Source organism: Mirounga leonina, unplaced genomic scaffold (genome assembly GCF_011800145.1).
Source record: "Mirounga leonina isolate KUSES-001 unplaced genomic scaffold, KU_Mleo_1.0 Mir_176, whole genome shotgun sequence".
Taxonomy (NCBI): Eukaryota; Metazoa; Chordata; class Mammalia; order Carnivora; family Phocidae; genus Mirounga; species Mirounga leonina.
This window is the reverse complement of record NW_023270454.1, coordinates 203,360-218,772: the sequence shown is the minus strand read 5'-3', so window position 1 is coordinate 218,772 and position 15,413 is coordinate 203,360. Positions and strand designations below refer to the sequence as shown.

At 36.1% G+C, this 15,413-nt stretch overlaps 1 long non-coding RNA gene across 1 annotated transcript; it reads right to left on the bottom strand.

The window, feature by feature from the left end:
• Positions 1–291: 291 nt before the first annotated feature.
• LOC118022061 lies at positions 292–1,622 on the bottom strand. The gene is made up of 2 exons (XR_004682370.1): positions 1,375–1,622; positions 292–619 (listed from the first exon to the last, which is right to left on the bottom strand). It is a non-coding gene; the product is annotated as an uncharacterized LOC118022061 (long non-coding RNA).
• Between the last annotated feature and the right edge of the window lie 13,791 nt (positions 1,623–15,413).

Sequence of the window (15,413 nt, the reverse complement as noted above, 5' to 3'; positions counted from 1 at the left end):
CCCCCTCTAGTTCTCTCCCTCTCTCTCTTGCACTCAAAATAAATAAATAAATAAATAAATAAATAAATAAATAAATAAGTAAATAAATAATATTTTAAAAAAATAAATGGTCCTATAGAGATTTGTCCCTATCTTTAGACAGTGTGTTATTGCTGGTTTTAAAAATAAGTCACAAACAAATGAAATGCTTTGCCCAAAGTTTCATGGCTAGTAAATAGAAGAGGGGCCAAGACTGGAATCCATGTTTCCTGACTTTGACATTCTTTATTCCCCTTATTTTTCCCTTCAAAGTACCTTATAACATTCATTTTATTCACATTTTAAAAAGCATTAATGGGGCAGAAAAGGTATACCATGGAATTGTCTCATTCTGCTTGCTCGTGATTCTACACCCGTTGACCAAAGAATCATTCTTAGAACTGTGCCTTAACAAAAATGGAGATTAAGAAGACTACATTGCAACGGAAGAAAAGATTTTGAGCAGTACAAAGTTCAATAAAACCCCAAACCAAAACTGCTCTGTGTTATCTTGAGCCAGTCTTTCTGCTAACATACATCCTAGATGGGGTTCAGGCAGAGGTTGGAGTATAGGAGCCAGAGTAGTTTCTGTGATCAGATCCTGAGAAGCAGGAGACAAGAGGGACAGAATATTAGAGACAGACTTGATTGTCTTTGGGCAACTAGTGTTTTTTTTCTCCCTTCAAATAAAACCCAATTCCCAGAAAAAAAAAAATCTGTTCTTGGTCACCTACACAATATAAGTCAGTAAATAACCTCTCCAAGGGGTGTTTGCATTTTAGCTGTCTTATTTTGGCTGTAAGAAATAGAACTAAATTTTGGCTAACTTTTATTAATCCTGTGGGATTTCATGTTGTGTCTTTCTGTTTACGTACACTCCTCTGCTTTCATGTTGAGATTTGGCCTTAATTTTTCTTACCATTAAATTCTTTATTGTAAAAACAATTATATTTAAAAGTACCTCTGGACATTTTTGTTGCTAGAGTATAATTTATTAAGCTGAGGAATAACTATGTCCCCCGCAAATATTTATTTCCCTTAAGGTGATTTCATCTCTTAAATCACATCATATAATCTTAGCCTATTCCACTGACAGAAGGGAGCTGCCTTGTCCTCATCATCCCCAAAGAGGCTGCAGAAGCCCCTGACCCATCAGAACTCTTTTTTTGGAATTCTAAGCAAAGGACAAAACACCTAGGCAGTCTGTGTGCCTAGAAACTTAGAGAAAAGCAAGCCAAAAAAACAGGGAAATAAGTAACCCTTTAAAGAATTTAAAAGTAAATGAAAGTTCTTTTCAATATTTTGATAGGAAAAAACTGAAATAACCCCAAATATCAAGAAGTTGATTTACTTTACCTTCATGTTAATTCTCTGATGGTTCTGCCAGCTCTTCTTCACTCCTTTCCCTCCTTTTGAGAGTGTTCCCTTAGTTTCTCCACCCATCTAGTACTGGTCCTGGCTCCATCTCTCAAACATTCCCATACGAGATCCTCTCTAGTTCACTGGAAGAACATCCAGAGAGGCATCCCAATCTCTATGCTGTGATGCTCTGCCTGGACTGTGCCTTTCATCTGGAGGCCCTTGTGACTGGATCAGAAGTGTTAGTCTTTCCCAGTCAGGAGAGCGGGCCTGCCAGTTCCTGTTGCCCCACAGTAACCTGTAAGACTCCGCATCTTTCACTGCCCTGCAATAACCCCATCCAGCTCTCTTGTGTCAGGGAAACAATTGTTATGTGTTTATTGAAGATGATACCCAGAGAGGATCATGAAGAGACCATTAAGCAACTCCCCTAGAAGAACATGGTCTACTGATATAGTTTAGGAGCTTAGACCCAGGGCCTGTGTTATTTTTTATAATTCCATCCATTCTATTCTAGTTCCTCCTTGCTGCAGGCTCAGCAGAAATGAAACAGCTGGTTGTCATTATTTTCTCCACCACTACTGTCCACAAAATTGAAAACAATTACTCCAGACTTTCCTTCCTCAGATGAAATAATGCCAAATCTATAAATATTTCCTCCATGTTCCATTTTCCAACCCAAATAATTTTCAGTGTGAACATCTCATTTGGGTAATTGATTTAAAATCAATGTATTTTTTCAGAGACAGGTATTCAAATTAGATAATGTTAAATTATTTTTATTTATTTATAATAAATAATTTATGCATGAGTGCAAAGGTAGTCTCTCTCCTACCTCCGTCCCTCAACAACCCAGCTCCCTGAACTGGAAGCAGTTACTATCACTAGTTTCTGAGGGTTCTAGTAGAAATGGTCAGTGCATTACAAAACTTACATGATTCTATATTTTCCCCCCACACAAGTGGTAACAAACACACTGTTCCATAATTATTTCATTTAATATATTTTTAGATCTTCCCAAGTCAGTATAGATAAGCTACATCTTTGAAATGACAACATATAGCAATATAGTGATACAGCATAATTTATTTAGCTTTTCACTATATTAAATTCATTTTCAATATTTTGTTATTACAAACAACAATGTAATTAGTATCTGTGTATATTTACCACTTCACATATGTAAGAATTTTTATGTAGGATAAACACTTAAAAGTATTGCTGGGTTAAAATATATATCAATTTTCAATTCTGAAAGATACAGTTGTAACAGTACTCCCTCCCACCTGCAGTGGAGAGTCAGTCCCCCTGCACTCACTGGCACCATTTTTTATGAAACTTTCTTTCTTCTTTCTTTTTTTAATCACCTCATTGTAATTTTAGTTTGCATTTTTATTATTATGACTGAGTCTGAATATCTTTTCATAAATTTTAAAACCATTCGTATTTCTTAACATGTGACTATCTGGTCATATCTTTGCCCACTTTTATAATAATTCACTAGACTCTTCAGTATTGACTTGTGGTGCTAAGGAATTTAACTCTGTGATTTGTGTTTACTTTCTTTATGTTTAAATTTTTAAACCTTATGGAATTTATTTAGATGTGACATATGAAATAGTGATCAATTATTTTCCCAGAAGGCTACTCTGTTATTCCAATACCATTGGTTAAATAATCAATTCTTTTTCAATGACATGAAATGTTAATTTATAATATATGTATATGTACATATTAAATATATACACATATGCACTAAAATTATATATGTATTTAGTCTATTTTTTCTCCATTGATCTGTCTTTTCATGCACCAGACAACACTATTTTAATGGCTTGTGGTTTTTTAATATATCTTAATATTTGGCACAGTTTGTCCTTAGACATTAGTTTTATTATTTTTCAGAATCTGTCTTATTCTTGGCTTCATCTCATTGTTATTTAGGCATTTTATTCCATTACCTAACTTTTGACTACTCAAATATTCATAGGTTTAGAAAGTGATTCAAAGCCTTTGATAGTCTATTTTTTAATTTCCTATGAAGTTTGCTGTGTGAATAGTTATTCTCTATTATTTGATATATTAGCAACTATTGGATTTTTATTTTAGATTGTGCATCTTATTATGAAAAGACATCTTTGTCTCAGTGTTTTGGCTCTGAAAATAATTTGGTCTGCTACTAACCTTACAACTATGCTTTTTGTTTTGTTTTTGTTTTTTTAAGATGTATTTATTTTAGAGAAAGCTAGTGAGCAAGTGGGGGGAGCAGAGGGAGAGGGAGAGAATCTCAAGCAGACTCCCATTGGGCATGGAGCCTGATACAGGCTCCATCTCAGGACCCTGAGATCATGACCTGAGCTGAAATCAAGAGTCAGAGGCTTCACCAACTGAGCCACCCGAGGGCCCCTGCTTTTTGTTTTTAATTGCATATATGCCTTTTTCAACTTCTATTCTCAGCTTGACTGAATTCTTTTGTTTTAAATATTTTTCAAACATGCTGTACAAAGTTGGATTTTTCTTTTTGGTCATAGCTGAGTCACTTGCTTTTAATAGGTGAGTTTATATCAAACATTTGCCTTTACTGAAGTTACAACATATGGAAGATAGGCTTGTAGTTAATTTTAAAAATGTTCCTATATAAATATTCAAACTTTTGCACTATAGAAGGTATGACAGACCAGTTTTAAAATTTTTACCCAAGAGTACTGAAGAACAATTTTGATGTATTTGGATACAAGAATTCTGAGGCATATTCCTGTTCAATTTTCTCATGTTTAAAACAAAGCTAAATATATAAAAGTCTCTAAAATGGATCAAATAAAATCTAATATACATACATATATATATATATCAACATAAATACCAACAAATATGTCAGATATTTTCACATCTTATTTAATTTTTATTAAATCAAGGTATAAAATTTGGCTTAAAAATCAACAGAAACAGAGGACTTAAATGAAAAATGACAATTCTCTGCCTCAGAGGCGGCCACTTTGAATTATTTTTATTTTTAATTGTTTAATAACTATATATTCACATTTCTAAACAATACCTTCACTCAGCGGTTTCTTTGTTTATTAATTTTAGACATTATCAATTGATATTTTATTGTGGCAAATGAGGATTTTGTTCATTTATACACAGTTCCCTCAACCCACTCTATACTCCCTATATCATTACCTTCTTTATTTAGTTTTTTATTGATTACTTTGTTATTCTTATTATTTATTATTCTTGTATTAGTTGTTTATTGCTATGCAACAAATTACACTAAATTTTAGTGACTTACAACAGCCATAAACATTTATTATCTCACACAGTCTCTGTGGGTCAGGACTTCAGAAGCAAATTATCTCAGTGGTCCTGGCTCATGAGATCGTAATCAAGATGTCAGCTGGAACTGCAAAGACTTAACCAGGGCTTTGAGAATTTGCTTCCAAAATGGCTCACTCACATGGATGGTGAGTTGGTGCTATTATCAGAAGACCTTTGTTCCTTGCCATGTGGACTGCTTCATAGGGCTATGTAATTGTCTTCACTACAGGACATTAGCTCCCCCCAGAGCAAGTGATCCAAGGAAACACCAGGTAGAATCCTCCACATGTTTTATGGCCTGTCCTTGAAAGTCACACACCATTATTTCTACAATATCATCTTGATTTATACAAGTCAGCCTGGTTTAAAGATGACACAAGGTCAAGTCAAAGATAACAGAAATGGGATCATCTTGGAAATTGCCTCCAGTCTTCCTTCTGGTCTCCCATGATTCATATCTCTCCTACATGAAACAAACAAACAAAAACACTTAACCCTTCTCAAGATGTTAGACAGGACTTATCCCTTTATAGACTGCTGGAAGTCCAGGATCTTCCCATTTAAATCAGGTATAGGTGTAGGTGTGGTTACTTGAGTACAAGTTCTAGAGTATAATTCCTGCTAATCTGAAGAACTGTGAATTGAGGAGACAAGTTATTGCTCCACACATCCAACATACAATGACAGACATAGGATAATCACAATAGACTCATTTGAAAAGGGGGTAAAAGTAATCGTTGGTCCATATAATTCCAAAATCCAGTTGGAATTTTCTTGACTTAAAAGTTCCTTGTCTTAGTCCTACTCTTTTCCTGGAATGATTCTCCATGGCTTGTGGCAATATGCCTCCTGGGCTACTGTAGCCATCCTTTGGATTATTCTACATTTTCCATATAAGATTGTGTTTCCAGCTGAATAATCTCTTTGCTTGCTTCCTGCCTGTAAGTTTGTGGGTCCTTCTTTTTTTCCCCATATGGTTCCTATCCCTTTCAATACAAGCTAGCAATATTTTTTTTGATATAATTTTCTTTTGGGGGATTCACTCCATTGGACAGAAGATACACACACACCTCGGGGGGTTCTTTATCATAAATTCTTCATCTTGATCTTCAGCTAACACTGTTGAGAGACAGCACCCTAAACTTCTTAGAAAGTTCTATTGCTTAAAACATCACCATAGATCTTTCTGGGGTGTTAACAGGATTTTAGAGCCAAACCCTGGGTTTTTACCTTTAGAAACTGTTTTCATGACAGTGATCAAGCTTGCATCTTTTCCTAGAAGTCATATCTTAATTTAGCATTTTTTCCACATCAAGAGGCTGGAAAATTTCAAAACCTGCTTTCATCAAGTCCTGGTTTCTTTCTGTATAGAAGTTATTTTTTTAGCTTATCTCTTTCCTCTGATATTTTAATATAAGCTGTAAGAAGAAACCAGATGACATCATCAACTCCCTGTCTGGAAATCTTCATTAGATCATTCAGGTTATTAGGGAGATTTTCTGTTTTCCATATTATTTCAGGCAGCACTATTGCTACTTTATGTCACTACATAACAAGGATTCTCATTCCTGTTTTCAGTAACATTTTCATTAGTTTCTTTTAAGCTCTCACCAGTATCCAGGGCTATCCAGGGTCTACTAAAGTCACTTCACTAAAGTGACTAAAGTCACTTCAAGGCACTTTAGGTTTTCACTAACACTTTTTAAAGTCCTTGCAACTTCCACCCCAGTTCCCATGCCATGCCCACACTTTAGGTATATGTTATGGCATCACCTCACTTCTAGTAATAAAGTCTGTATCAGTTTTCTATTGTTACTTAAATAATTGCCCCAAAACTTAGCTTAAATTAAGTTTAAATCAATTCCACTTCCTTCTAACTCAACAGTGATCAAAATTATGCCACTTATTAATTTCTTATTTATATAAACCATGCCCTTCCTGTGTCATTTTTACTTCTCTGGAGTTTGATTGTCCATTTTTTTTTTTTTATCATTAGAAGAAACCCATGCCTCCTAAATACATCCTTGTTCTTAACTTTTTTTTCCTATTAATTCAGTCTGATTTTTCTATTGTTATGGATGTACGTATTCAGTGCTTTCAGCCTCAAAGAACAAAAAGCACAACTCAAACTGAATTAAATAACTGAAAATCCAGAGTAAGATATCTTTTCAGGGATCTGGGGGTTTTGTTGCTGTTGTTTTTGTTGTTGTTTTTCAAGAATATAGGGTAGCTACCTTCACTTGAAGGTGATTTTTTCCTCATTATGACAAGTTAAAATAGAGAGTAACTCCCAGAAGCTTTTCCAGAAGAATAAGAAATGTTTCCAGATCACCCAGGCAAATCTTTTCTACTGCCTTTGTGACTTGGATTATTGCTCCTCTGACCATTCTTGAACCTGTCATTCAGAAAGATTTACTCAGATTGGCATATGCCATTAAGGCTCTGTTCCTGATGCTGGAGGTAGAGCCATTGTCTCCTAAATCATATTAGCTAAATAGAAGTCTAGAAAACTGAGTATCGGGGTTCTCTTAGGAGGGAGTTGTGAATTCTGAGTAGGCAGTTAACTATACATTAACTATAACTCTAAATTGTTAAATGGATGGCCTTTTATTGTCTTTGAATTCTTTAGATTTGGAAATTTTGCAGTGATGTTTTAGGGTGTAGTTCTTTTTCCTTTATCTTACTTGGCACATAATAGGCTTTTTCAATTTGAAGTCTTATGTTTTCCTTCAACTACAAAATTTTTTGTGTTATTTCTTTGATAATAACTCTCCCATGATTTTTCTCTCTCTCTAGCCTTTGGTCCATTATCTGATTTGTCTTCATGAAGTAAATGACTGTCTCTATTGAATCTCCAGTTTTGATCCCTAGTTTCAATCCTGATATTCATCCTTTCCTAAACTTACTGAATCATTTTCTAAAATTCTACTAACTACTATTACATAATAGGCACTGAGCTTTGTGCTAAAGGTACAAATGTAGCTAAGATATTTCCCTTGTCCTTAAAGGGCACACAGTCTAGTGGGGAAGATATACTTTTAAATAGGGGCAATGATATATGCAGTGCTATAGTTAATATATGTGCAGAATAGAGTTGGAGTATAAAGGAAGAGGTAGATTATTCAATGGGCAGTAAACAGAAAGGACTTTGTCAAGAATGTAATACTTAGGCTGCATCTTGAAAGATGAGCAGCTACTTAGCAGATCAATGGTGGGCAAAGGGTCAGGACTTTCCAGGCAAGAGAAGCAAAGCAGCAGGATGCCATTAGAGAAACTTGAAAGGGTTTGAGATCGTGTCATTGTAGAGTTATGGTGATATAGAATGAGGAGGAGGACCTAGGCAGTACCCAAATCATGGAAGAGCTTGTATGACAGGCTATGGAGTTTTGATTTTATCTTGTAGGCAATGGGATTCCCTTAAAGGGAAGTCTAGAGAGTGGCATGATCATAATTATGTGTTAGATATGCTACACTGGTTATGGTACAGAAAGTGAATTGAGGTTATTAGAACCTAGGAAACTAGTTAGAATACTCTTGTTCTATTTCAAGTGTGGGATAATAATTACATGATCTTGTAGGAAATCAGAATATGTTACCCCAAAATATGCCACTCTGGCATAAGGATTATTTTGAACTCAAGGCAATTGAGAAAAAGGGCACAGGATGAGCTCTCTGCCTTCCTACTATCTACCTGAAAACAATATAATAAAATCCTCTTGTGAAGATGTACCCCCATCTCTTACCTAAACCAGGGAGGGAATTAACAATCTTATGACCAATGATGAGATGGCACTGAGAAAGAGTCTACACAAACAAACCTTACTAACTACTTCTTACCTACCATTAGTTTCCCATATTTTTGCCTTCCTGCAATTTATTATCCCTAAAAGCTCAAAGTTCTTTTCCTTTGTCTTGTTAGTTCTCTTTAAATTTATCCTACTTTGTTCAAATGGCATAAAAGTCTCAAAGATTAGCCATTTCTTTGGAATTTTTCTCTTCTTTCTATGAAGACCTACTTACCCACCCCATGCCACATAAAACTTATAACATCAAATAAATGTGTATGCCTTTTCTTAATCTCTGTTGTCTATTTCACAGACCTACCTAAAGACCCTAAGAGAATAAAGAATTTTTCTCCCCTACAATCTGAAGTCACAGAAAAGGGTATGAAGAAATGTGAATAATGTGATTGAGTTTTAGTTAGATGTGAATGAAGATAAGATAAGAAAATATCCAGAATGACAATCAAGTTTCTGGCTGGATGAATGGCTGTGCTTTGATACCATTCACTGAATTATCAAACACAGGATGAAGAATAACAGAATATTTCAAGAGAAGATAATGTATTTATGTGTGTGTCCTGTTTAATTTCACATACTTGTAGGACATTCAATAGATATCTAATGGAGAGTTGTATGGGTTTGTGCATGCATGTGCATGAGCCCACACATCATGCACGCACACACACACAGCACAGGAAAGGTCATTGACTATAGATAAAGATTTCAATTGAATTTAGCATCACATGTGTTAGGTGAAGACATGAGAGTTGATGAGATCACCCAGGGACTGTATAAAGAATTAGAAAAGTAAATGATCAAGAACAGACTCCTGGAAGCACTAATACCTAGTAGGTACCTGATAAATTTATTTTCAATACAGGCACTTTAACCTACATGATTTGCTTGACCAATTTAGAGTATAAACACAGCCACATTTCTTTTATTTTTTCAACTATCTTGAGTTCTCACATGCCTTTACTAGCAGCAAGTCTAGTACCTACCTCAGAAGACCCCCCCTAATATCTGAATTTGGGTATAAATCTTTATCAGCTTCCTCCCAGAAGACTCTTGGACCCCACTAGTACTGGTGTCTAACTAGTTGCCCAAGCCAAAAACAAAAATCTAAGAGTCATTCTTTATTCCACTTTGTTCTTTATTCCCCACCACACAATAATCCTGTAACAAGGTCTATTATCTCTATCTCTAAACATATCTTAAATATGTTCATTTACTTTTCCCCATAGCCACCACTACCAAAACACTATCAGCTCTTGACTGGACAATTGCAATGGCTTACAAATTTCCCACTTTTACTCTTGCCATATAAAATTCATTTTCCATGTAACAGCAAAAATTATCTTTTTAAAAAGGTAAATCAGATCATATTATTATTCCGCTTAAAAACTTCAGTGCTTTCCACTGTATTTTGAATAAAATCTAACATTATTACCATGTGCTACAAAGACTGCAGGATAATTTCTCTGTCTACTCTCTTTCTCAATCTTCTCTAGTACCATTGTACTGTAACCCTACTCCACTCTGCAGGTCCACTCTTCTGGAAAACACCAATCTTGTTCCTTCATTAGGATATTTGCATTAACTCCTCCCACACCCCACCTAGAGGGCTCTTCCCCTTGCTCTGTCCATGTCTTGCTCTCTCCTGTTATTTAGGTCTTAGTTTACATGTCATTCCCTCACAGAGACCTTCCTTGACCACCTAAATTAGAATAACACCACGTGTCCCATTCCATCATATTGTTCAGCACTCCCTGCTATCTACAGTCAAAGACAAAAGATAGCACGCAATGAAGGAGATAATTTTATTCAGGCTATTACAATAGAAAGAACATTCATTAATGAGAAGTGTCTCAAAGGAAAAGAAGGGAGTCTGGAGTTTTATCAGGGTAGGTAAACAAGAAAGTTCATAGCAAGACTTAGTGGGAGTAATGAAGAAGTAGGGAAGGGGATATGCCAGAATAGGGTGAGCCTTTGTGGCTGGCTGTTTCTCACAATACAGAAAAATTTGTCAACATCGTTGCTTTCTGTAAGCACAGGGCTTCAAGTTCAACACACTCTCTCTCTTTCTCTCTCTCCTCCCTCCCTGTTTATTTATTTATCTGTTTAATAACAAACTTATAGATATTTGAAATAAAACTCTTAATAGTTTCAGTAGGATTAGATTAGATGCTCAAAGATCACTTTTTCTGGCTTAAAATCAAATTTTAAAATACTATATTGGGTATCTTACTATCTATTTTGACTTAAGGCTTACCTGCATATTACAAATCTTTGGATTAATATGCATCTTGAAAATGTTCAGTGATAGATCCAGAGATTAATCTAAATCTAAATTTTGAAGGAAATATTGGAAACTTAAGCCTAAAAGACAAACCTTCAAGTATTCAAATATGATAGGAAGTCAGATTTCCGAAACAATACCATGGGTAACTACATAAAGTCATAGAATATTAGAACTGATGGAGACCTCAACCAGTCTAAACCCATAATTTTCCAAAAAAGAAAACTGAGTCCCAGAGGAAATGAAATTATTTGTCCAAGGGCATATGGGACAGAGAGGAGTCTGGAGCCAAGTCTCCTAATTTCTAGTCCAGTGTTCTTTTCAGTATATTATTTCTCCATGTGTTTAAACACAGAAACAAAAGTCAAGAACATTGTTTTATAAGTTGTTTCCTCTCAAATAAAAATTAAATTGTAATCATTTTAAACTAAAAACAAAAAAAGAAAAAGAAAAGTGGATGAATCCTATCGGATTCTTATCTTTTAAACTCACATGGACTTAGGCCAGATTGTTGAAATAAAGTTCATTTAAAGTTTGAATTTCAATAATAATTTATAGACATACCCATTGCAAATTTTTCCTTGGACAAATCATTCTGAGAGCCCATGCCCTTGATTAAGTCTTTGCCCTGGGGACACCTTTATTTCGAGAGGCAAGAGTTCTGCTTTTGAAAAATTTTTAGGGTCTTAGATTAGTGAATAAATAAGAATGCTTTTAATTAGCATATCAGTTCATTCTGGGAAAATTGATCCAAAGAAGTCATAAGTATGGTTCTTAGAAGTAGGTCTCTTAAAGGAGTACTTAAATGGTTTAAAAGACTTCCCAGAGATGTTTGTTAAAATGCTGAAAATATTTTCTTTTTATTCTTAGATAAGATACTTTAACCCATGCTATACCTTTTCATTGGTAGTATAAAAAAAAAAATCTCAAAACTAGGGGAGTTCAAATTAATGAGCTTTTAGAGTCCTTTCATATGTGATTTACATTATACCTGGTATTTTTAAGGAAGCAAAATCTAATAGGCCAAGTACTAGATATGTTGTCAATATTTAATAAATATCAAAGAGAATAAGATCACTTTTTTAAAAGATTTTATTTATTTATTTGACAGAGAGAGAGAGACAGTGAGAGAGGGAACACAAGCAGGGGGAGTGGGAGAGGGAGAAGCAGGCTTCCTGCAGAGCAGAGAGCCCAATGTGGGGCTCGATCCCAGGACCCTGGGATCATGACCTGAGCTGAAGGCAGATGCTTAACAACTGAGCCACCCAGGCACCACTAAGATCACTAAAAGAATAACTTGGATTATAACCTTTTACATAGGATTGCTTTCCTCCCAAAATGAATTCATAAAAGTCCAAGATTCTTTAGGAGAGCTCATTTTTGAAACTCTTAAGAAAACAAGAAATTCAAATCTTAGTTTATGCAGTTTTTATACTTAAAAACACTAGATCTGGAAAAAATACCTTTATTAAAAAACATGGTCCAAACAATTAGTATCTTTTGAGCATTGACTATTTATAAGTATCGTCTTAGGCTGGGCAGTGAGAGAAGTTGAGGTAGATATGACTGAAACAGGGTTCCTAACTTTAAGAAGCTTGCAATCCACTAGAAGAGATAAGATACATGAAGAAATATCCTTAATGCAAAATAATTTTGGTATGTCAAAAGACAGGCAAAAACACAAGGATATAACATTTCAGAAAGGGGCAACAGGGATGCAGCAGCAAGCAAAACAAAATCCTTTTTCAAGGAGATTTCGTTCTACTGGGAAAGTCACATTGTATACAAATAAATAATCTATATCCATATCTATATTCATACTTATCTATATGTGTATATAATGTCAGATACAGACTAAGGTGAAGACAGAAGAGTGAAACTATTTTAGAAAGGGTGTTCTGAGAAGGCCTCTCCTGATACTGTGCTACTTGAGACTTGAGAGAAGAAAGAAAATTAGCCAAAGGAGTATCTGGCAGAGAAGAGCATTCTAGGCACATGGGGGAAATTTTCTGGGAATATTTCAGTGTGGCTAGAGCTCAGTCAGTATTGGGGGAGGTAGTCATGAGGTTAGTTAAGAAATTGGCTGGAAAGATAGCTGGGACTAGATTATCACTCCCCAATGCCAAGGGCTTTGAAGGTTCTTGAAAGGACACTGGATTTTGCTCTGAATAAGACAGGAACCACTGGAGAGCTTTGACTAAAGCAGTGGTATAATCTGACTTGGGTTCCAAAAGGATTACTCTGATTGCTATGGGGCACAAGTACAGAGGAAGGAAGACCATTAGGGGGATGTATTAGTTTCCTAGGGCTGTATAACAAATTACCAGGCAAAAACACTAGGTGGCTTAAAACAAGAGAAATATATTCTTGCACATTTTTGGAAGCTAGACGGTGACCATACAGTTGATTCCTTCTGGAGTCTCTAAGGAACAATCCATTTCATCCCTTTCTTTTAGCCTCTACTGGTAGCCAACAATCCTTGGTGTTCCTTGAATTGTAGACATATCACTCTAATCTCTGTCGCCCTTTTCATATGGACTTCCTTTCTGTGTCTATGTCCATTTCTTTTTTTTTCATCTCTTATAAGAATATTTGTCATTGGATTTAAGGCCCACTCCAAGCCAAGAAAATCTCAAGATCCTTAACTGAATTACATTGACAAAGACCCTTCCTCCAAATAAGATCACATGCTGATGTTCTGGGTGGACATGTATTTTTGGGGAGCTACTATTCAACCCAGTGCAGGGAGTGTTTGAGTAATTCAGACCAAGGGCATTAGAGTGATGTGGGGAAAAGTCAGATCCTAAGGTTCTTCTTGAAGGCAAAGAGCAGGGTGTATCTATTTTGTTTATTTTGTGTGCTCAGGCAATAGAACAATGCCTGGCACATATGAGGTGTTCCATAAATGTTGAAATAATCTGCATTATATCCTCTGCTCATCAGAAGGCCAGGACATCAACAATACTTCAGGGTCAGGAAAACCCCTTGCTTCACTGAGGTATGCCAGCCCAGCTCAGGCCATTCCCCATGAAGCCCTCAATGACTCTTCCTGTTCCTTCTTTAACCTCCTATAACCCTGACTGTCACTTCTTTTTTTTTTTTTTTAAGATTTATTTATTTATTTATTTATTTATTTATTTATTTATTTATTTGAAAGAGAGAGAGAATGAGAGAGAGCACATGAGAGGGAGGAGGGTCAGAGGGAGAAGCAGACTCCCTGCCGAGCAGGGAGCCCGATGCGGGACTCGATCCAGGGACTCCAGGATCATGACCTGAGCCGAAGGCAGTCGCTTAACCAACTGAGCCACCCAGGCGCCCATTTATTTATTTATTTATTTGAAAGCTGACTGTCACTTCTTAAGTGAGCACTCACAGAAGCCTTTTATCTATTGTATTTTTATCAATTTATCAACTCTGTTGAGGGCTCAAGGAACATTTCCTACCATTGCATTCGGTAAAACAAAAACTATTAGCATCCTATGGCTAAAACCCCTCCACACTTGGATTGAATAACTGTTGATTGCCTGTCTGAACAATCCAGAACAGCCTAGGAAGCTAGAGATCTTTAAGATTTCTAACTGCCCCTGTATGGAGAGGAGGAGGGGGGTTTAGTCTACAACTCAGATACCTATGTCTAATAATATGATTATACTCATAATCTGGCTGAAGATCTTGTCTTTCTCATTTGTGATTTCTCTCTGAGTTGGGGGAGAAACCCATTCTATTCCTTAATTCCCATATTTCTAAGTCAGTATCATCATTCCTGGAGGTCCCTGTTAGGACAATGGTTCTCAGACTTCCATGGCTATACATAGAAATCACCTGGAGGAATTTTTAAAAATAGAGATGCCTGTGTCCCATCCTTAGAGATTTAGTTCATAGGAGGTGTGGCTGGGCACTTGCATTTGTCAAGTATCTCCAATTAATTATAATATACAGAAAACTTTGAGAACCATTGTCCTGGGGTGCCTGGGTGGCTCAGTGGGTTAAGTGTCTGATTTTGGCTCAGGTCATGATCCCACTGGGATCGGAGTGGAGCCTGGCATCAGGCTCCCTGTTCAGTAGGGAGTCTGCTTCTCCCTCTCCTCCTCCCCCACTCATGCTCTCTCTCTCATTCACTTTCTCTCTCTCAAATAAATAAATAAAATCTTTTTAAAAAAAAGAGAGAGAGAGAGAACCATTGTCTTTGTGGAATGTGTAGGGCAGGCTTCAGCTGTTACTAATTAATTATTTTGGTGGGGCCTATTGCCTGACTCTTTGCACTTTTTGTATGAGAAACCAGCAAGCTAGATAATTCTACAGGAAACTCCCCAATGCCAAACCCACATGTTGCTTTAGAGCCAGCTATAGTCACATGCAAATCACAGCCAGGAATTATGAGAAAGAATTTGTCCAAAGTAACCTTCCTTTGCCCACCCACCCCCCCACCCACTTGGAATTTTACTGTTTAAACACTAACTTCATGCTCAGTCTACAATAAGTGACTTGATCAGTTTTTAGTAGAGACAGCCAATGCAAGTCGCATGACAATATTTTTCCCTTCATAAACATTAGAGAGGCTAAGACGGTTGTTTTTAATTAATGTTTGTTTCTTAGGCCAAGGAATAGCTGGCTTCTCTGACCATGATAGTTTCTAT